The sequence below is a fragment of the Puma concolor genome, chromosome D4, assembly GCF_028749965.1.
Source record: "Puma concolor isolate L17-30 chromosome D4, mPumCon1.1.hap2, whole genome shotgun sequence".
Lineage (NCBI taxonomy): Eukaryota > Metazoa > Chordata > Mammalia > Carnivora > Felidae > Puma > Puma concolor.
Window position 1 is genome coordinate 11877182 of NC_141679.1, and position 21581 is coordinate 11898762.

At 47.4% G+C, this 21581-nt stretch overlaps 1 protein-coding gene across 2 annotated transcripts in view; it reads left to right on the plus strand.

The window, feature by feature from the left end:
• The first annotated feature begins 5536 nt into the window (after window positions 1-5536).
• The window catches only part of TJP2 (tight junction protein 2), a 128641-nt gene continuing 112596 nt past the window's right edge, over window positions 5537-21581 (plus strand). Inside the window, exon 1 of one of the 2 annotated variants that reach the window (XM_086684970.1) lies at window positions 5537-5691. The gene's annotated coding sequence lies outside the window, so the exon portion shown is untranslated. The remainder of the gene's footprint in view (window positions 5692-21581) is intronic. The other variant, XM_086684967.1, reaches the window with a different exon arrangement.

The window sequence follows — 21581 nt, forward strand, 5'->3', positions numbered from 1 at the left end:
CAATGTGCAGGACACTACAGGGCCCCGTGAGTCCCACCAAGACACCTCTAGGTCCCACCAAGACAGACATCCTCCTTCCCATTAGGATCCCTACAAGTGTCAGCCAAAAGATACCTGGAAGCTCTTCTAGTTCATTCCATGCATTTATTTTACTTTGCTTTTAATTAAACTCAAAACAGTACCCCAAAAAGCAAGACAGAGAGTGAGTGCAGGGGAGGGAGAGACAGAGAATTCCAAGCAGGCAGCACAGAGCCAGATGTGGAGCTTGAACTCACGTGAGATCATGACCTGAGCTGAAATCAAGAGTCTGGTGCTTAACTGACTGAGCCACCTAGGGGCCCTAACATTTTTTCTTTAAAACAAATTTGGGGGTGGGGGTGGGGGGCCCTGGATGGCTCAGTCGGTTCAGCCTCTGACTCTTGATTTTGGATTAGGTCATGATCTCCCGGTCCTGGGATGAAGCCTTTCATGGGACTCTGCAGAGCCTGCTTAGGATTCTCTCTCTCCCTCTCTCTCTCTCTCTGCCCCTCCCCTTCTCATGTTCTCCCTCTCTCTCTCTCAAAAATAAATAAACATTTAAAAAATTGTTTTTAACTTAAAAAAAATTTAAGTAAATTACACATGGGGCTTGAACTCATGCAGGCTCCACCAATTAAGCCAGCCAGGGGCACCCTTTTTCTCTCTGTTTTTAAAAATTGTATCTATATGGGGTGATGGAGGTTAGCTGGACCTATTGTGGCAATCATTTCACAATAGATGTAAATCAAACTATCAAGCTGTGCACTTTAAATTTGTACAGTGATGTAAGTCAATTGTTTTGCAGTAAAACTGGACAAAAATGCCAAACATACACAGGCAGCAAAGTCAAGATTAGAAACAAAACTCTTCCTGGGGCTCCATGGCACACCTATTGCCAGGAATAGAAACACTTGTCTTACCAAGGCAAGTGCCCCATTTTAGACTGTGATTTGACCTCTTCCCCATCCTGCCCGTCCAGCCCACAGGTGAAGCACAGTATTGATTTCAGAGCCTCTGGACGCAGAACACAAGAGCTCCCAGTCATGAGAGGCAAGAGAATAGGGCTTTGTCTCCCAGAAAGGCAAGATGGTTTCTGTGGGACTGCCTTGGGGCCAGTGCAGGGAGGGAACCGCTGCGGAGCTCCAAGTCAGAACCCAGAGTTCTCGCCCCATTTTCCACGGTACTGCCCCTGGGGCCCAGGGAGGTGACTCTATTTCTCTGAGCAGATTTTGCAATGTGTAGTCTTTCGAGTGGAAATGTGTATTAGTTACTGAAAAGGCTGTTTTGCCGATTACAGGAAAGCGCAGACAAAGGAATACATACAGCATGTACCCAGAATGAAAAGAGTGGGTGGGAAAAGGCAAGATAATGTCAGTTACCAGCTATGCCAGCCAGAGTCCCTTTCTTCCCTACCTGCACACATTCAAAGAAAATCCAAAATCCAAGTCTTTCAAGTGTTCATTTCAGCTCAGACACGGAAGGAAATTAAACAGGTATTTTAGTGTGTATGTGTGTGTATGTGTATGTGTATGATAGGTCACCCAAACACATGTAGTACCAACATCAACCCCATATAGTAGATTAAATCAGTGGTGTGTAATTAAAACGTGTTTTTACTAAGTTAGGGAATATCAAGTTTACCCCAAAAATACCTCATCAATTTTTAGTGGTTGGTGATTTTGAATCAGGGCCCAAACAAGAAATACACACTGTATTTCATTGATAACACTAAAGTCTTTGAATCTATAGGTTTCTTCCCCCTCCATGTTTAAGGACTTACCAGTTGTTGAGGAAATTGGATCCTTCGACTTTTTGAGTTTCTCACATTCTGGATTTTGTTGATTGTACCCTGTAGTAGTGTTGTTTAACGTATTCCTCTCTTCTAGAAATTCTTTTAAACTGGTAGTTGGAGGCTCAGTCAGTCCAGCTTCGGCTCAGGTCATGATATTGCGGTCTCTGAGTTTGAGCCCCATGTCGGGCTGACAGTTTGCTTCGGATTCTATGTTTCCCTCTCTCTCTGCCCCTCTCCTGCTCACACTCTGTCTCTCTCTCTCAAGAATAAATAAACATTAAAAAAAATTTTTTTTTTTGTCAGCACAGAGCCTGTCGCGGGGCTCAAACCCGCAAACCGTGAAATCATGACCTGAGCCAAAGCCAGATGCCCGACTGAGCCACCCAGGTGCTCCTAAAAAAAAAATACTTTTTAACTGGTAGTTGGATCTAGAAACTTGGACAGACTCAGGTTTGCTCTTGTTTGGCAAGAATGTGTCATTTGTGGTGTTGTATATTTCCATCAGATGGAACACAATGTCTGGTGACCTTCTCTGTGATGTTAGTGGCCATCGATGACTATTGCCCTGATCCACTATTTTATTCGGGTTTTGGAAAATGCTGGTATTTGTTGCAATTTTCAATCCTTACTTGTTGGCTAGAATAATCTCTTCATCAGCTATTTAGTTATCCTGAGATACAGTCTGTACCTGTTTTAGCCTGAATTTCCAAGAAGGAAGAGCCTTGAGACATGGGCTTTATTGGGGAATGTGATCCTACAGAAAGAAGTAAGGGGTGGGGAAAGCAGAGAAAGCCAACTAAAGGGAGATTCACCCAGTAGGCTGCTGCTTCAGGCACCTGATTGGTTGATCTGTGTGACTTAATTTCTGAGAAACAATGCCTACTGAGTCTCAGGATAGTTCCTCTTGGGGGGAGAAAGAAAGGAATATTCATACATCAGCTTCTAGCCCTCGCTGATCAAAGGTTAGACAATGAAACATGGGCACGTGGATAGTTTCCATGAATCCCCACCCTGGCGTTGACAAAGAAGCACTGGGGTAGGAGGGAGGACATGAGGTTATTTTCAGGTTGTTCCTGCATGAAGCTGGATAGAGACCACCTGGACCTTGTTGCTGCTGCAGTGACTAGAGTAAGAGACACGTGAGACAAAAAGGCAGGTGAAATGTGTTCTTTTACAATTTACCAGCTTTCAAAATAATGAATTAGTTCTGCATCTGCAAAGGTAACCAGTTAGAGGTTTTTTTTGTTTTTTAGTATCATTATGACTCATAGATATATAAGTATTTGATAGGTCTCAATTCATTGCAGGTATGTTTCTTACTGATGCTTAAAATTTATCACACTTTGGCTGGTGGGTGCTTCCACAAGTTGGCCCTGGATCCCATTTGATGTGAACCTTGGTTTTCGATAGCTTCCTTGCTTTCTTCATTGACAAGACATTCCACGCTTATTTCCGCTCAGGTCATGATCTCACAGTTCGTGGGATAGAGCCCCGGGTCGGGCTCTTCACTGACAGTGCAGAGCCTGCTTGGGATTCTCTCTCTCTCTGTCTTTGTGCCTCTTCCCTGCTCATTCTTCATCTCTCTCTCTTTCTCAAAATAAATAAATAAACATAAAAAAAAAAAACTTTAAAAAAAAGAAAAGAAAGAACTTGTTGATAGGCGATGTGGAAATGCAGTTTGGAACCAAAGGCCAAGAAAGAATTAGGAGTCTTTGGTGCAAAAAGGTGGTTTTATTTATTTATTTTTTATTTTTTTAAAGTTTATTTATTTATTTTGAGAGAAAGAGAGAGTACTGAAGCAGGGGGCAGAGAGAGAGAGGGAGAGAGAATTCCAAGCAGGCTCCTCACTGTTAGCACCGATTCCAACACAAGGCTCAAACTCACGAACTATGAGATCATGACTTGAGCCAAGATTAAGTTGGATGCTTAACCTACTGAGTCACCCAGGTGTCCCAAAAAGGTGGTTATATTAATGCACAGGGACAGGACTTGTGGGCAGAAAAAGCTGTACTGGGGTTGTGCCGGGTGACTGATTATATACTGCTAGTTGGAGGAGGTTAGGGAGAGTGTATGTCCCTAAGGAATTTTGGAAGGTTTCCAGGACAATGAGGGGGCTGGCTATTGTTAGGAAAAGGTCATTTATTATTGTCTGAATAAAACCTTACTCGTGAGACCCTTCAGATGTATATCCATGGGGCATATGCTTGAAGGATGATTGCTAACATATATTTGTGGGTTATATATATATATATATAGAGAGAGAGAGAGATAAAGGAAGTCTCCAAAGGAATTTCTATACATTTAAAGTAGACTCACAGGACCCTGGGGCGGAGGGGGTGTCTGAATAATGTTACCCTAAGATTGCCTTTTGCCTTTAGCAAAGTGTCAACATGGAGGCAGCTGAGCTCCTAGAGGAAAGTCATTCTTGTCTCAAGGACTTGTCAATGGGTTGTAAGTTGTAAGGAAATTTAATTTTTTTTTCTTTTGCCTTTGTTTCCCACATCAGTAGGTACCCCCAGAAATCTAAACTAAATGAACTTGATAAGAAGCACTGTCATTCATTCCATTACTCCTGGTAGAGGTTTGGGTGAGAAGGAGCCCACGAGGTTTTTCTGTGTGTGTGTGTGTGTGTGTGTGTGTGGTAAAAAACACATAATATAAAATTGACCATTTTAACCATTTTTAAACATACAATTCAGTGGCATTGAGTACAATTCATACTCGTGTGCAACCAATGCCACTATCCCTCTTCAGAACTTTTTCATCATATCAAATCTGCACCCATTAAACAATAACTCCCCATTACCTTCCCAGGGTTTTTAACGTGACAAAGGAGCACCTGCTTGCCACTTTCAGGCACTACGAAGCTTTCGCCTTCCAGGCCGAGCCGGGATTCATTCCCGTGGTGACTAAGCAGGCTCTCGGGTTAATGCTCCCCACACCTATTGTCCCAGCGGGAGGAACCGGTATTTCCGGATTGGGGCCTCAGACCCTGTGATCCCGGCTAAGGGCGAGGTTCATGGGGGAGGGGAACGGAAGCTGATCATAAAGGTTAACTTTCCACCCAAATCACCAACCTGCCTCTCACCCCACTCCACCCCCAAACAGAAACAAAGACCCCCGCGCCACCAAACACCTACAATAATGGCGCACAACCATCCCTCCCGTGCTCTTTTGAAGGGTACTGTGGCTAACCCCTTCCAAGCTCACACCCCCGGGGAGGATCAGAAAGCCGACCAGAGAACGAATCAAGAAAGCAGCACAGCGAATCCCTTTTGCTCTAGGGCCGGAAGAAAGCTCAGTGGCAGTTTTGCGTAGAAGGGAAGAGGCAGGGGAGTGGATTCCCAGGCTGGAGGGACTAGTAGCTTCTGCGGCCGCAACCCCTGCCCCACCGCTGGGTGGCGCGTGCGAGCCCCCCCCCCGCAATCGTTGCTTACACCCCGAAGTAAAGCTGCAGCAAGCTGCGTTTCCTGCCCCTGGCTCGCGCAGCTGGCACCCGTGGGGTCTCGAGGAAGGAGGTGACAGCCTCTGCCCACTCTCCTCCCCTCCGCGCCGCGGCTCTCTGGCTCTCTGCTGCCCACTCCCCCTGCCCCCACCCTGGATTTTTTTTTTTTCTTTCTTTCTCCCAAACCTCCAAACAGGAAATAGTTTGAGTCCACAATAGTACACAGGAGCAGCGACCGAGGCCACTCGTGCCCGCCCATTCCCCGGGCAGCGTCCCGCACTCCGACTCCGGCCAGGCGCCGCCAGCTACGAGCGCCGGCAGCGCACCGGACACCCGCCCGGCCGCCCGCACCGCGTCGGAGCGCGCCCCCGCGGCCCCGGGAGGCGCCCTCGCCCCGCGCTGGACCCCGCCGACTGCGGCCACCCCCAGCCCGCAGGCGAGTACTCTCCTCCTCCCTCCCCTGCCCCCGAGCGCCCGCCGCGCGGCCGTCTGGGCTCGGGCGTCGCCGGGATGCCTCCCTCCAGTCCCAGCCTGGCGAACTAGGGGTTTGCGGGGTGTGGCGGGGCGCTGGCGCCCTGGATCGGCGTGCGGGCGGAGGTGAGGGGCAGCGAGAGCACAAGCGAGTTGATTCCCACCCCCACCCCCACCCCCGGTCTCCCTGTGGATTCGGTGTGTACTTTACTGGGCCCTGCTTGTTTCCTCTCTGGGCGTGCTTAGCGGACTTTTGCCTCCCCGTCCTGCCGGGGACGATAGCGCATCGTGGGGTTTCTCTTGCGGGACTGTCGGCAAGTGGGCTGGAGTACGCACCCGAGGCGGCTACAGGTGCTTGGGAGTCACCGTCTTTTTCCTACCTGGCCTGGCGCCGCCTTCACCAAGGAATGGGGACTGTTTCACTTTCTGTTGAGCCTCTCTTTAACCAGGTTAAAAGGGCCTCTGAGTTTCTGTTGCCAGCGTTTGCGGTACGTGTAGGGGGGCAGGAGCTGGTGCCTGGAGGCCGAGGGAGGCGCTAGTCAGTTGCAAGCAGGTGGGGACTGCCAGTGGAGTCTCGGTCGAGCCTCAGCTGCGGGGCTTGCAGACCCCGCGCAACCGAGAGCTGGAGTGCACAGTCCCGGAGGTGCCCGCGGGCCAGAGCTACCCGCAGAGCCGCGACCTGTGCCCCTAGCGCCGCAGAGCCCTCGAGGGTTCCCCCGCCCTTCACGTTAACCTGCTGGGCGTTGTCAGTTTTCCAGGCTGCAGGGCTCTTCTATAGGGAACTCCGTCAAAGCGGAGTTGGAGATCTTTATGTTGGATAAAGGCCACCGAATTCCAGGCATTCTTCGAGCTTGGGAAGGGTATTTTTAAGTTTTGAAGGCTGCCCGGAGGCTTTCTGTGAAATTGCCTCTGTCGACTGCCCTTATCGTGGGTGGCAGACTCCTAGTCCGCGAGATGGGTGGATACACCTGGGAAGCCCCCCTCTGTCAGGCTTTCTGGCCAAGATTCTCAACGCAGTTTTACAAATGGTGGGTGGTAGGTAATCCACGTCCTTAACCGATTCACTTGGAAGGTGCGACCAACCGTCCTCATGTCCTGGTGAGGAGATCGTGGTTCTAGATGACCATCAGACTGATTGGGCGATGGTCTTTTTACTCGGAAGCGCTCTTGGGCCTTGCTGGTTGAAGTGAGGTTCAGGGCAACAGCTGTATCACCTGGAGGCCTGTTAAAAGTGGACCCAGACCTGCTGATTCAAGATGCCCAGGGGATCGTTTCCATAATAATGTTTGAGAAGCACGGCCTGTTCAATGTGAAGACGTGAATTACAGTACACTTCCATACATTTTCATCAAGTCCTACGTTGGAACCTTCATTTTGCCAAACTAAGACAATTAAGTTGCATGGGGCACAGCCCCTCCTCCATCCATAGAGTCAGGCTCCTCAGGGACATTTGGATGTGTGGTTAGCATACTAGGCTGTGAATTTTTTATTTCTGGATACTTTCATTCTTTGATTGTTGCTACTAATGTAAAATATGCATAACACGAAATTCACCATTTTAACTGTTTTCACACGTACAATTCAGCGGCATTAAGTATGCTCACATTGTTGTGCAGCCATCATTATTCTCCGTTTCCAGAAGCTTTTCATGGTCCCAAACAGAAAACCTACCCATTAGACAATACTCCCTCCTCTCCTCTCCCCAGCCCCTGAACTTCTGGATACTTTATTTTATTTTTTTAATTTATTTTTTTAATTTTTTTTCAACGTTTATTTATTTTTGGGACAGAGAGAGACAGAGCATGAATGGGGAAGGGGCAGAGAGAGAGAGGGAGACACAGAATCGGAAACAGGCTCCAGGCTCTGAGCCATCAGCCCAGAGCCTGACGTGGGGCTCGAACTCCCAGACCGCGAGATCGTGACCTGGCTGAAGTCGGACGCTTAACCGACTGTGCCACCCAGGCGCCCCATGGATACTTTAAATGGTATATTTTGTAGGGTACAGAAAAGGTTGAATAGGAATGTAAAGTAAAATCATGTTCACAAAGTATGTATAAACATTTAGAGATTCCTGAGTCACTGTCCTGGTGGACATGGCAGTATAGCTCCAGGTTATTATTACTATTATTAAATTTTTAAAATATTTATCTTTAGGAGAGAGAAAGAGGGCATGAGCAGGGGAGAGGCAGAGTCTGGGAGACAGAATTGGAAGCAGGCTTCAGGTTCCAAGCTGTCAGCACAGAGCCCAACGCGGGGCTCGAATCCAGGAACAGTAAGATCATGACCTGAGCCGAAGTCCGGCCCTTAACTGACTGAGCCACCCAGGCACCCCTGAATAGCTTTAAAAAAAGTTAATCTTTATTTTTGAGAGAGCGAAAGAGAGTGGATGAGAGGGGGAGAGGCAGAGAGAGAGAGAGAGGGAGACACAGAATTGGAAGCAGGCTCCAGGTTGCAAGCTGTCAGCACAGAGCCTGATGCAGGGCTCGAACCCACGAACCGTGAGATGATGACCTGAGCTGAAGTCGAATGCTTAACTGACTAAGCCCCCCACCCCTAGCTCCAGGTTTTTAGAGTGCATATGATTTCTTTTAACAGAGACAACCAGAAACCCATGAAGGTTTCCTTTTTGTTTTGGCTGCAAAGGAATGGAGTTACTCAGGGCTCAAGCTGCTGTGATTAGCTAGTGCACATTAAAAACTAGATGCCTGGTGACATTTATCTCTATGCTTCCGTTAACTGACTATTTTAGGTATCCTGTTTATATTGGGTTTATTATTTCTTTTTAACAGCGACTCAAACTCATTTGTGAATGTAGTTGGAATAAACCTTAAGGAAAAAGTTGTTGCTTGGGAAATAGGGGGAGAGGTCACAGCAAGACTTCAGAAAGAAGATTTGAAATAATTTTCCCAAATACCCCAAACTATGTATTTTGTCTCTGCTTTCATGTTAAATGAGTCATCTGGTCCCACAACATTATTTCTAGTTGTAAAAATGTTTGTATAATTGAGAAAAGCTTGTAATAACGGGAGTCATTTGCCTGCATCTACTTAAGATTGTCCAGCTTGTGATTTGAGGACACGCTTTTCAGTGAGAACACAAATATGAATTGGCAGACTAATAAAAGTGGTTTCATTCATGAGCTAAGAAAGTCATTGTTATGGATCAAGAATGTGGTTTTGGGGGTGCCTGGCTGGCTCAGTTGGTAGAGCATGCAACTCTTGATCTCGGGTTTGTAAGTTTGATTCCTCGCCCCCCCCCCCCCACCCCGTTGGGTGCAAAGATTACTTAAAAATAATATCTTAAAAAAATGTGGTGTCTAATCCATAAGTGATCAAGGATATTGGGAAGATTTCCTAAATAGCTGAGTAGTGGGAAATCCTTCAAATTCTTCCTAGATTCCTTTTTTCCTTTTTCTAAGACACTTGACTTTTCCTGTGTTATGACTTTTATCAGAATGAGGCTATTGACTTGTAGGAAGGAACTTACAGCTTCCTTTGGCTGAAAAATTCCTTTGAAATGATGAATGAAAGATAATTCAAATGGGTTAAGATTAGACAAAAAATTCTCCCTTTTGAGGAGATTCTTATATTCACAGAAATGCAGATTTTTGTGAGTTTTGTAAAGCAAAAGAGAAAAGGTTTCCCTTCCTCACTGTGTTCTCTTCTGAAATAGCATTGTAGTTCAGAGTTTTCTTTGGTGAACAAATGCTGTTTTGTAGTCTACACACGAGGAAAAAAATTCCATAGAACACGTCCAATGAATGGTTTTTTTCAGTGATGCCAGGGGAATCATTTGGGGAGTTTAGTAAAAATGGATGACGTTGGTCATCATTCTCCAGATCTGAGTAGCCTGGGTATTTGGAAGAACCCACCGGTCTCCAGAGGAGAGATCAAGGTGCTGACCTGTTTGATTTAGAGTCCATGCCTATTGTGAATCAGGTATTTTCAGATACATTCTCATTAAATCTTCACCATGACCTTGAAAGAGGTATTTCTTCTTTCCCCTCATTTTACAAATGAGAAAACTGAAGCCAGTTGTGATCTTCCTACTCTAGACCATGGTTCTTTCCACTGGTCTTCTATGTAGCATCGTCTCTACCTATAAATTCCCCTACATCTGCAAGAAACTGTGTATTCATTAATATCTCTTGGAACATGAGGTATTAGGTCCTCAGGCAAGTATGAAGTGAGCCAGTGAAGTAAATTCCAAGACAGCAAAGGATTTAAGAGCAAAGGGTTCTTTTCATGGTACCGCAAGACCCCTGATGAGTGATGAGTTAGATTATACTTGGCTTGAATATAGCATTATTGTAGCTGGTCTAGCTTCCAGAAAAATCAAGACATGGGCATTCTCCTTATTGAGATTGGCCAGCGTGCCGTCTCTGCATACTGGCCAGCCAGTGTCTATGTGGAACCCCGAGACACTACAGACAGAGCATAGAAGAAAGGGCACAGGATTTTGGTGTGGGACTAACACTTACCCTGAACAGCCAACTGGGTGGAGTGAACTTCATATACTCAGAGTGTCCACATCCTGAAATATAAAATTAGGGGCATACTTATCTCCCCATAAGATTATAACAAGGAATCCAAAGTGCTGGTAAACTGTAAAATGATAGCACAACCTATTTCATTTTCATTTGGGATAAATTTATAATGCAAAGAAGACAGAAGAAGCTACATATTGGAGGTACCTAATACTTTTTAGTTCACTGAATCTGTTTGTAATTCTCTTCTCGTTTTAGGCCATTAAAAAAAATAATTGTATTGAGATATAATTCACATGCCATAGAATTCACCTATTTATTTATTTATTTATTTATTTTTAAACGTTGATTTATGTTTGAGAGAGGGCAAGCTGGGGAGGGGCAGAGCGCGGGGGACAGAAGATCCAAAGCAGTGGGTTCTGTGCTGACAGGCTGACAGCCGCAAGCTTGATGTGGGGCTCAAACTCACTACCCCGAGATCATGACCTGAGCTGATGTTGGATGCTCAACCACCTGAGCCGCCCAGGTGCCCCGCAATTCACCTATTTAGATCAACGCATTGCTTTTGAGTGTATACGCAGAGTTGTGCAGCCATCACCATGATCAAATTCAGGGCATTTTTATTGCTCTAAAAAGAATACCACCCCGCCATGAACACTTTCCACCCTTTAGCTGGCACCTCACAATCCCTTACCTCCCCCTCCCTAGGCAACGACCACTCTACTTTCTGTCTACAGATTTGACTATTCAGGACATTTCGTACAAATGAAATTACACATTATGTGGCCCTGCACGTTGCCTTCTTTCACTTAGCCTAATGCTTTCATGGTTTATGTACAATGTGGCGTATATCAGTGCTTTATTCTTTTTATTGCCAATGAGTGTTCTGTTGTGTGTGTCTGCCACATTTGGTTTATCCATTCATCTGCTGATGGACATTTGAGTTGTTTCTACTTTTTGGTTATTAGGGCTAATGCTGCTGTGAACATTCATGTACATATGTTTTTATGGGGACATCTGTTTTCGTTTCTTTTGGGTACATGCCTACAAGTGAAAACCATATAATAACTCTATATTTAACATTTTCAGGACCTGCCAGACTCCTTTCCAAAGTGGCTGCCCCACGTTACAGTCCCACCAGCAATGTAGGGGGGGTTCCAATTTTCTAACACCCTCGTCAGCATTTATTGTATGTCTTTTTTTTTTTTTTTTTAGCCATCCTCGTTGGTGTGGAGTGGTTTTGATTCACTTCTGATGGCTAATGATGTCGAATATCTTTTCACGTGCTTATTTCTCAGGCCATTTGTTCTTGACTTTTTTTTTTTTTTTATTCTTTTTTAAAGGAAAACTAGACGGAGAAAGGAAAATCAGTTTTGAATAGATTCCCTAGGTTCCGTGGTTTATAACGCTGAAAATGTAAATTGAGCCCTTTGCATTTCTGAAATTAATTTCAGTGTTGGGTCGTCTATTTATTTGCTGTCGGGCCTCGTGCACGTGGTACGTGATGTTCCAAAGGATTTGAGGGAAGAATTAATGAATACATAGTTTCTTGGAGATGAAGGGGAGTTTAGTAGGCAGGGACTTATTATTCTACATGCTGACTTAATGCTCACTAAAAAATCATGCACCTCTCAAATGTTAATAACGCACCACATGTGTGCATGCGAAGCACACCAAGAAAATGCGTTGGTGCCAATGGTGAATGTTTTAACTAAATGATGAATATTTAACTAAAATATCATTTGATACTGTGTGGGTTAGTATTTGCCCAGTCTACTTATGAAAATATACAGTCATAGGCTTTAAAGATCATATTAACACATTTGTATATATACAAGACATTGTTTATATTTTATTGGGGTGCTCTTCATTTCCATGCATCCCCCCACGGAGGGCACGCTCATGGACATTTTTGCAGGAGTTCGTTCGTTTTGTTCCTTCCTTCCCACGCTGCATGGCAATGCTTTTCTCTGTAGCCATGTGGAGAATTCCCTTCATGCTCCACAGCCACAAATTAATCATGAATTTTCAAAATACCTGTTGCATTTTGGAGGCCCACCATTTGGAACTTGGGTTGTGCTGTTTTACTTGTGTTACTGGTAAATGTGGGTAGCATGAAGGGAAGCAGGGAATTCGGCTGCATTTGAGACTTGTCTGAGATAGCTGCCAGAGTGAGTAGTGCAGGGGCATCTCAAACATCAGCCTGCCCCTGAATGCCTGGAGGGCCCGTTCAAACACCTTATCTGCAGCCCCACTCCTTGAGTTTTTGGCTTCTGAAAGCCTGGGGTGGGGCTTGAGAATCTGCATCGCTAACAAGTAATCAGGCAATGCTGCTGCTGGTCTGGGGATTGTGTTTTGAGAACCAGTGGTTTGGAGGCATTTGGAAGTGTCAGCCTGGAGCTGGAGTGAGGGAAGGGACAAAGCTGGAGGTCAGCTGGCACCCTGTGCATACAGGAGCTTGGTGGAGCCAGGGGAGTGGGTACCATCCCAGGGAGGCAGACACAAGTGCTGGGAACTAAATCGTAGGAATATGGAGAGGAGAGGTGGGTGGAGAAAGAGAAGCCTCTGGGATCAGGAAGGAAGGGGCAGAAGGCTCAGAGGGGACCAAGGCCAGTTGATGCCCACAAACTCCATGTAAACGGGGGAGTAAGGGCATGTCTGGGGTGTGGGTTGCAGAAAGGGGAGGGTTGGGTGCTGTAGCTGTATGGGCTGAGGCGGGGGGGGGGGGGGGGGGGGGGAGGGTGCTGACCTTTCCATCCCTTTCAGAAAAGTCCAGCATTACCGGGTAGTGGGGTATGCTGCTTGGGACCGCAGGGTCAAGCGTGAACTTTCCTCGTAAGATCAGGAGCCCCTTTAGTCCTGCAGGCCACGTCCTGGAGTCACAACTGACTTCTCTCCCTCTTCTTGCCTGTCACTGCTAATCATGATCAGCTTAGAACCTAGGTGAGCTTTGTCAATAAGAAACAAGAGTCCTGGGGCGCCTGGGTGGCTCCGTCGGTTGAGCATCCCACTTCGGCTCAGGTCATGATCTCACAGTGTGTGAGTTCGAGCCCGGCATCGGGCTGTGTGCTGACAGCTCAGAGCCTGGAGCCTGCTTGGGATTCTGTGTCTCCCTCTCTCTGTGCCTCTCCCCCACTTGTGCTCTGTCTCTTTCTCTCTCTCTCAAAAAAAAAGCAAGAGTCCTTTGTGCAGGTAGTGACCTTGAAGTTTACTTTTCTTCCTTTCGTGTATTTGCTGGTCAGCTTAATAGCTTTAGGATCTGTGCTACCACATGTCTAGTCTCCTTAGCATGACTGGGTATAAGCCGATTCAGAGAGTGGGTGCTGACAGTCCGTGTTGTGAAGGTCAGGTTTGCTGCATAAGAGAAATCCAAGAAGGGCCTTAGCATTCTACCGCAATCGGGTCTTCTGAAACTTCCGGGACGACCCTTCCTGCTGGTTTCATGCAGCTGAGACAAATATCCCCTATTTTATTTTACATTTTAGTTTCAAGGAATCTTCATTGTATCTTAGGATGTAGAGCATTTCTCTTGGGTTTGGGAAGGAGGCCGAAGCTTGCCCATGTTGCCATTTGGGGGCCTCTGTTGTGAGCAGGGGAGAGGGTTTATCATCTGTAGCTGTGAGCTTGCTGCTCAGCTCTGCCTGGTCGGCCATGAGCTGAGCGAGCGCCTGTCTACTGCAGGCTCGTCTATCTGCCCCCCGGTCCCCCTCAGCCAGTTGCACACTTTTACATTCCTGCCTGGCCCCTGTGGGCTCTGGGTGTGTGAGTCCTGTCACCCACCGGCAGGACTGGACAGGAGGTATTTCACAACTCTGCTCCTGTGCCGAGACAGGGTCTTGGCGGCCCCCGGACCACTCCCAGCTTCAGTGATTTGTAAGGGGACTCACAGGACTTAGCACACAGTTGTCATCGCTATGATTGTTACAGTAATGGACGCAAAGCACAATCGGCAGGGGGAAATGGTGCACAGAGCAGAGTCTAGGACTTGCGACGTCGGCATCCTCTGCACGGCGTTCACCAGAAGTTCAGACTCCCAGACGGAAAGCTCGTCTTAGGATAACTTTACGCTGTTTATGCGAACAGTTCAGGGAGAGTGAGCCACTCTTATCAGCCCTGGGAATGGTGGAAGACTTCCCCAAATCCAAGTTTCCAGACTCTTACAAGGCCCTTACAAGGGCCAACCTTGTAAGCAGTCCTTTCAAAGGATGTTGACTATTTTGTGCACCGATGGAGAGGACGATGGGAGGTGAGGATGGTGACAGAAACCCCTGCGGCTGGGGAAAGGGTCCGTCCACCAGTCCGTGCAGCTTCGGAGTTCTGGGCTGCGGGAGCCTTCCTCTGTCTGACCAAAGTGGGAGAGGGCGGAAGTGAAGTTGGGGTTTGCACTCAGATCTGGGTTTCGGGATGATAATAACTGGGATTCCTTCACCACAGGGACAAGGAAGGCTGGTAGGACACATTGCAAAAGAATTCAAAGCCCTGTTCATTCATGCGCTCATTCATTCTTTTTATTATAACTTTTTTTTTTTTAGGTTTTATTTAAGTAATCTCTGTATCCAACATGAGGCTCAAACTCATGATCTTGAGATCAAGAGTCACATGCTTTTCTGATTGAGCCAGCCAGGTGCCCTATAATGATTTTTTTTTAAAGTAATCTCTACTCCCGGGGTGGCTCAGTCGGTTAAGCATCCGACCTTGCCTCAGGTCCTGATCTCATGGTTTGTGGGCTCAGCCCCATGACAGGCTCTGTGCTGACAGATCAGAGCCTGGAGCCTCCTTCAGATCTGTGTCTCCCTCTCTCTGTCCCTCCCCTGCTCGCACTCTGTCTCTCTTTCTCAAAAATAAACATTAAAGAAGAACATTAAAAAAATAATAAAAATTTAAAAAAAGATCTCAACTCCCAGCATGGGACTTGAACTCACAACCCCAAGATCAAGAGTTGCATGCTGTACCTATTGAGCCAGCCAGGCGTGCTCCCCCACCCTGCTCATTTGTTCTTTTTTTAATGTTTATTTATTTTTGAGAGAGCGCAAGTGAACAGGGGAGGGGCAGAGAGAGAGGGAGGCAAGATCAGAAGTGGGCTCTCTGCTGATAGCAGAGAGCCAAGGCGGGGCTCGAACTCACAAACCTCGAGACCATGACCTGAGCCGAAGTCGGACGCTCAACCGATTGAGCCACTCAGGCGCCCCTCATTCATACTTAACACATGCTCTTGATGCCTGTACCCTACCAGGCAATGCCCCAGGTGCTGGGGATACCATGGGGAGCACAGCAGAGTCACTGCCCTCATGAGACCCACCTTCTAGAGGGAGACAAATAAGTGGCAATTACATTTCATTATGCTGGTGACACACCAAGGGCCCCGGGGCGCCTACCCGGGCTTAGTGGGTGTAAGAAGGCATGAGTTTTATAATCACACCAACCTGGATAGGAACCACACCTCCACTGCTTATTACCTGTGTGCCTGTGGGCAGATTGCTTCCTCACTGGGTGCCTGAGTGTCTTCCTCTGAAAACGGAGATTTTATGATCACTTCTTAAGGTGCATGTGAAAATCCAACAAGGTGATGCATGTAGAACACTTATCCCAGTGGCTGGCACGTGGATATGTTGGCTATGTAATGCTTTGGTGACATCTAGGCAAGGGGAAGACTGTGTCAGCTGGAGGGATGGGCATCTGCCCTTACCCTTACTCTGTGTGGAATCTGATGCCGGCCTCCCTCCAGCGCTGGGTGCAGAGGTGCTTGCTCTGCTTACTGGTCTGAGAACATTCTTTGCTGCTTTGCTTTTCTGGTTCTTGGGGATACTTTCCCCTCTGCCCGAGATGCCTCAGATCCTTTTGTCAACCTAAGGAGTATCTGTGCATATTATTAAGACCTAACCCAAGTAATCACCTTCTCTGTGAAGGTTTTCCCAAGCCAAGACACTCAGACAAAACCGTCCCGTCTGTCCGTGGTCCCACGGTCACTCACATCCCTGTTACAGCATACAGTTATTTGTCACTCCATTAGACTGGCTGATTCTTGAAGGCAGGGGTGCTTGGGTATTGTATTGGGTCCACTGTGGATCAGTGTTCCATGGGGGGGGGGGTGGCTCAGTGGTTGTTCAGGGGGTGAATGAGTGAAAGAGTGTTGGGTTGGACTAGAAAACTCAGTAGGAAATAGACATAGTGTCAGCAAAATAGGCCTCTGCCCTCAGAGTAGAGCTTACAGTCTAGAGGGGGCGGCAGATGATAAACAGCAATCAAATAATGTAATTAGAGACTGAGAAGTGACACAGGAGAACAGTCTGGCCCAGAGGCAGGTACAGGGCAGCTAGAACAGAGGGAGAGAGGCAAGGTCCGAATGTTGATGCCCCGAGCAGTGTGCACTCACCATCTGGAGCCTGGGTGGTGTTGGAGGCTAGAAGGAGTGGTCAGGCAGAGGCCACACCAGGAGAGCCAGGAGTCCTCCGAGGGGAATAGATGGGCAGAGCAAAGACTACCAGCGCATCAGCTGGCAAAGGGCAGGGCCAAGAGGAGAGCTGAGTGGACACTTGGGAAGTTGAAGAGGTCCACTCCAGAGCACTGAACGTGGGTCGAGGAACTCAAGGTTGATTGAGGAAGTATCACCCGTTGAGCTGAGAGATCTGTCAGAGCTGGATCTGGGACCTTGGTCCATTCAGGCTTCCGTAACAGGATACCACAGCCTGGGTGGCTTTGACAGACATTGATTTTTCACAGCTGTGGAGGCTCTGAGCGTGAGATAAGGGTGCCAGCAGGGCGGAGTTCTTGGTGAGGGCCCTCTTCCTGGCTTGCAGAAGGCTGCCTCCTCTCTGTGCGCTCCCACGGTTTTTCCTAGGTGCGTGTGCACAGACAGAGAGAGAGAGAGAGTGATCTCACTCTTCCTCTTCTAGTGAGGGCATCTACCCAGTCATGAGGATGCCACCTTCCTGACCTCATCTAAACCTAATTTACTTCCCAAACATGCCACATCCAAATAGCATCACACTAGGGATTCGGGCTTCAATTTAAGAACTTTGGAGGCACGTATTCAGGCCATAGAACTGGGGTCAATAAATATTTGCTGAGTAAATAATAAATAATTGTGGCTAGTACTTAGCGCTTCCTATGCTCCAAGCCCTAAGAGTTTTGCATATGTTCATAAAATTTCATTCTCACAGAACCTTAAAATGTAAGTGCTATTATTATCCCCTATTTACAGATGAGGAGACTGAGGCCCTGAAGAGTTCAAAAGATTTGCCAAGGTCACTCAGCTAATTAAGTGTGAAGCTGGGATTCAAACACAGGCAGTCTGGTTCTAGAGTGCAGGGACATTATACCTTGCTGCTTCTTAATTAGGAATCAAACCCAACATCATTGGGTATCTGTCTCATATGCTGGTGGTTCCTGAGCAAAGAGAGGCACTAGAGATACAAAGATGAATGGGACAAGGGGCGCCTGGGCAGCTCAGTCAGTTAAGCATCCAACTTTGGCTCAGGTCATGATCTCATGGTGCCTGAGTTTGAGCCCTGCATGGGGCTCTGTGCTGACAGCTCAGAGCCTGGAGCCTGCTTCGGATTCTGTGTCTCCCTCTGTCTCTCTGCCCCTCCCCTGCTCTTGCTGTCTGTCTGTCTGTCTCTCTCTGTCTCTCTCAAAACTAAATAAAAACATTAAAAAAATTAAAAACAAAACAAAACCAAAGATGAATAGGACATTGTACCTACTTTCTGGTTCATCATAAAATGCTCAGGGAGACAGACGTATAAAATCAAAAAATTTTGAAGTCTATTCAAATGTGTTCAACCCAACAAGGAACTTTCTGTCACCTTCCTAGAGTAAGTACATAGAACCATTCTCAGAGGTAACTGTTTTCTTATTTCAAATGTGTCTGAGGGTTGAAGTGCTCACCAAAAATCTGTTGTTTAGGGAATAGTGGGCTGATTCATCAAATTAACATCCCCTGTTTAGTTTTGGTAACGTGTATAGTATAATAATTAAATGGTGGTAACAGGTACCCTAAACTTTGTAACACTGTCAAGATTCAATTTGGAAAAAAACAGAACCACTTATGTTAACAAAACTTTTTTTAACAAAAATTTTGAATAATTTCAAAATATATTATAGGGAAATTTTAAACAAAATGACTTAGAAATCTCGAGGTGTTTCAGGATCCTGGATATTAGGGGCACGTGGAAGCTTAGTGAACCCAGGAGGTAACTCACTTCTGTTTTCTGGATGAGGCGCCTCAAGGAAAACCCAACCCCTGAAGGGGAGGATTGGGAGGACAGTGACCTTGGTGGGGAGCCACCTTGGTGATGGTGGGGGTGGGGCTTACTGGAGAAGGAGAAAGAAGAGGATGTTTTATTCCCACAAACTCCACATTGGGATCCCCTGGAAAGAGCACATTGGCAAAGAGGAAGGAGAAGGAAGGGGAAAGTGTGCAGCCAGGGAAGGGTCTCAGGGTAGGGGGTGACACCCTCCCGTCTCAGTGGAACCAGGCACCCAGGGATCCAGGGACCAGGGAGCAAATGCTCTGTCCTGATCGTCAGGTGCATGGGAATCCACTCTAGAAGGCACTAGAACCGAGTAGGGACGGGTCAGACCTGGCCTGGAATATTGACTCTGCCACTTGGGCACCGTGTGACCTAGGGCAGGTTTCTCAACTCTGAGCCTTAGTTTCCAATGCGTCAAAGGGGGCCATAGTATTCCTACCTTCCTGAATTGATGTGGCTCGAGTTTTGTTGCCTTTTTTGGTTATTCTTTGTCTCAGGTCTGCAACCTCCTGTCTTGAACCAGCCTCCCCCACTCTCAACCAAGGATCACGAGCTCTTTTTTCAAGGAACAGAATCTGGTTCTGAGAAGAAAGGGTCTTTCCAGGTTTTCAGGGTCTTTGTCTTTCTGTAGAGCTCCAGCTCTTTGAATTCTCCACCCGTCTTGTCATTTGCTTCAGACCTTTTGTCCTCTGGCTCTGCCCCCACAGGTCATAACCCACCAAGATCCATTTCTTTTTCATTTCCTCTCCTGAGGGATTTGGACCACCTTTCAGTTCAGGCTTGCTCAGTCTGGCTTCCTTAAGGTGACCTGTACAGTCTGCTTTGCTCTTTCTCTTCTGCCACAGTGTGGGTGTAGCTTGATTTTTCTCTCCATCTCGGGTGGTCAGATACATGCTTGATTCTGGAACATCGGTCAGTTTCCTCCTGGATCTCCGTGCCTTTTTGTGAACATAGTCTCCATCTCCTGATTCCACCTTACCACCCTGTTCTCTTCCACAAGAGAAGCTGACCTTGAGTGAGTGAGGGTTCCAGGAGCTCCAGCAGACCGTTGCTCTGACCACCCCCCCACCCCCCACTCGGGCAGAGTGCTGTCTGCACATCCCCAGTCCTGGTCAGCTGCGCGTAATAGTTTTAAGTGCGATTTAGCTTCTTGAATTCATGTTTTTATGGATCCGGCTTCTGCTTCCAGAGACCGGCTCATTTTCAAAGTATTAGACATTGGTTCCTTTTGAACATGGAGTATTTTTTTTTTTTTCCTAGCTGGTTTGCTATGAGGCCACTGCTGGACCAAATCACAGGCTGGATGTGTCCAGGCCATTGGGTACTTCTGGGCTCTTGTCTTTTTCCATCACGGGGCAAAACTTCATGAGAGCTTGACATTTTTTTTTTTTCACTGTAGGCAGCGTTATGAGTTGAACTGTATTCCCCCCAAACCCCCTCCCCCCAAATTCATATGTTGGAGTCCTAACTCCTAGTACTTCAGGATGTGACCTTATTTGGAGATAGGGTCTTTACAGAGGTGATCAAGTTAAAATGAGGGCATTACGGTGGGCCCTAATCCAATATGACTGGTGTCCTTTATAAGAAGAGGAAGTTTGGACACAGACGTGTACAGAGGGAAGATCATATAAAGACACAGGGAGAAGACAGTCATCTGTAAGTCAAGGAGAGAGCCCTGCCTCATGGTCCTCAGCAGGAACCAGGCCTCGGGTGCCTGGGTGGCTCAGTCAGTTGAGCCTCCAACTTCCAAATTCCACTCAGGTCGTGATCTCACGGTTCCTGAGTTTGAGCACTGCATCTGGCTGTCTGCTGTCAGCGCAGAGCCTGCTTCGGATCCTCTGTCCTCCTCTCTCTCTGCCCCTCCCCCACTCGCCCTCTGTCTCAAAAATAATAAATACATTTCTTTTTTTTTAAAAAAAGAAGGAACCAACCCTATCAACACCTTGGTCTTGCACTTCCAGCCTCCAGAACTAGGAGATAAGAAATAAATTGTACGATTGCTGTTGGGTGAGCTCCCTGGTGTGTGGTACTTTGTCACGGGAGCCCTAGCAAACTAACACAGGAAGAATAAGAAATTCTGCCTGAAGCCAAGTGAACTAATGGCTAACAAAGCAGCCATCACAGCACAGTCCGCCTTCTCCCACCGGTATCCCGGGAGAGCGAGCCTGAGGCTCACATTATCAGGCTCACACTCAGCAGCGTCTGCCGGGTTCACTACGATTAGAGCTTCGGGACTGGACAAAGCTCCTCCGTGGGCCCCACTCTGAGGCTCTGCGTCCAGCTCAGCCACAGCCCTGACCACTGAGCAGGACTCTGCCTGGAACGCAACCTGTGTCTGACAACCCAGGAGAGGGCCAGGGCCAGGTGCGGGCCCATGGGAAGTCAGCCCCCTCAACTGCCACGACTCCTTTCTTTTACTTAATTCCCTTCCATGGCCCAGAGGACCCACCCTGTCTTTTGTACTTGCCTAAACACATCGTTCAAATTTCAAATCGTTCGTGGTTCCAGTATGAATAGATTGAAGCAGAAAGTATTTGAGAGATGAGAAGAAGGAGCGTTTACCCCGGTCTGGTGTGTGTGTGTGTGTGTGGGGGGGTGTTCCACCAAAGAGAGCTTTCTGGAAGAAATGAAGCTGCAACTAGTTAGCAAGGAAGAGAGAACAACACACACGTGCATGGCGTTTACTGCGGGGTGCACGTTACGTGTGCTGAATGCTTGACACGCAATGACCGATTTCGTGTTTAAAACCACCCTGTGAGGTCAGTGGTATTATTAACCCTATTTACAGATGACAGAACTGAGGCAGTGAGACACTAAGTGACTTGACCAAGATCACAGAGCTAATTAGAGGTGGAGCTGTACTTCAATCCCGGGGCGCCGTGGCGCCCCAGTTCATGCTAGGGAGCGGAGGGGTGTGTCCGCAGGGGAACCGTGGGATCGTGTGCACTGCTTCCAGCTTCTGCAGCCGACTGCTGTCTCTCAACACTTCAGAGCTGGTGCCGTCCCTACCAAGTTCCAGGGACTCCGTCCCTTTCCTGAAATCGCAGAGCAGAAGTGACTTAGTATCCCCTTAACCCGCCTAATGGCCAAGCCCCTCTTGACTTAAGTCAGCTCCTG